The sequence below is a fragment of the Haplochromis burtoni genome, unplaced genomic scaffold, assembly GCF_018398535.1.
Source record: "Haplochromis burtoni strain Fernald_Lab_line unplaced genomic scaffold, NCSU_Asbu1 Contig_117, whole genome shotgun sequence".
NCBI lineage: Eukaryota > Metazoa > Chordata > Actinopteri > Cichliformes > Cichlidae > Haplochromis > Haplochromis burtoni.
This window is the reverse complement of record NW_024582478.1, coordinates 94,637-96,342: the sequence shown is the minus strand read 5'-3', so window position 1 is coordinate 96,342 and position 1,706 is coordinate 94,637.

Below are 1,706 nucleotides of genomic sequence, written 5' to 3'. Positions count from 1 at the left end.
TCGCGATGCCTTCACGGACACGCTCCGGTTGGAATTTAAGATTTCGGTTTAGTTATAGATGCAGTTCTTTTTATGTGGGTTACACAGACATGAGGAAACAGACAGAAGAAACACAGAGACGCACAAGGAACGACACGCAGACAGACCAGCAAGGAGCAGAAGGAAGCACACACTAAATATACACACAAGGTAGACAACAGGAGGGAGACACAGCTGAACCTAATTAGACATGACGACGCAGGGAGGAAGCAAAACAGCATACGCTGACAAAGGACAAGGACTATCAAAATAAAACAGGAAGCTTGACAGAGGAAATTAAAAAAAAACTAGAGGTAGGACTCAGGGAACACGTAGTGACAGAGGACACCAACTCTAGACGTATAAGCTAAAGCGCAGTGACTGGGGAGACAGGCAACAGAGACTTAACACAGGCAAGGATAAATACCACGGGGAGAAGAACTAAGATCACTACGACTTAAGAAATAAGGATAACCAAACCCAGGAATACAATACTTAAACACATTAACACAGAACCTGAAACACAACCGTGGCAGCTTTCCCTCCTAAACCACAGCCTTCCCTTACTGTCTTAAATAATCTATTCCTGTAATTCCTGTCATGAAGCTGTGTCTCCATGTTTTTTGCATGTTGTGGCTTAGAAAATACTTGAGTTTATTCTAATGTACTAATATAATTCTATTATTATGATCTAGCAAGTTTCAGTTAGCTTTGCACAAAAATAGCGGGTAGAAATGTCATTGAAATATCTAATTTTACTGTCTTTACTATTTTGAGTATATGGCAGAGCCTGTACTTTTCACCTTTACATAAGTAAACAAGTTGAATCAGTACTTCAGAGTTTACTGGAGTATTTTTAATACTAGTATCTGTGATCTGCTGCTCAGATAAATAAAAAACTAAAATTGACTTTCCTTTTTTTCCCTGACCTGTATTCTCTTTTCCACTAAATATTTCTTATTACTTGTTGTAGTGTGTACTAGAAATAAAGGCTGGGTGATGTGAGGAAAATCTATTATCACAATATTTTTTTGGCTATATCACGTCTGATCTCTCTTGTTCTCTTCTTCATCTCTAGGTTGGTGCTCCCTGCTCCGACTTTCTCCTCCTCTTTCTCACACGCTGCTGAATTTATCCTTGTGTGTCAGAGGTGCAAATGAACAATAAATAGAACTGAAACTTTTTGGGTTGTTATTTAATTATTGAATTCTGTGAAGTGGAGGCGTAAAAAGAGCTCAGGTTATTTAATTAAGTGGTACTAGCAAACATAGGGAACATACATACATCTGCAGCCATGCAGCTGCACTGCTTTTTTAAGGTTGAGTAAGGATGGGAAGAACAGACAAAGAAACCACATGCTCAAAAATAAACAATAAATTGACCTCCCCAAAGGGATTAATAAAGTTCTATTCTATGCTCTACGTTAGAGACCTGTTTTAATTCGGATAAGTCCCTCTGAGAGTAAAGGCAATCTCCAGCAGGCCTGAGCTAAGGAAACAAAGTACACTAATGTAGTTATAACGTAATGAGTCCTTATAGATATATATGTAATTATGCACTGTATTGAGCAGGCTACTGCCCACACTAAACTGTGACTATCACCAGGCAATCTGGGGGTGTTTCCTAAATCACTAGCAGGCGCGAAACTTCTGACAGAGTGAACAGGATGTATGCAGGTAAACTCCAGA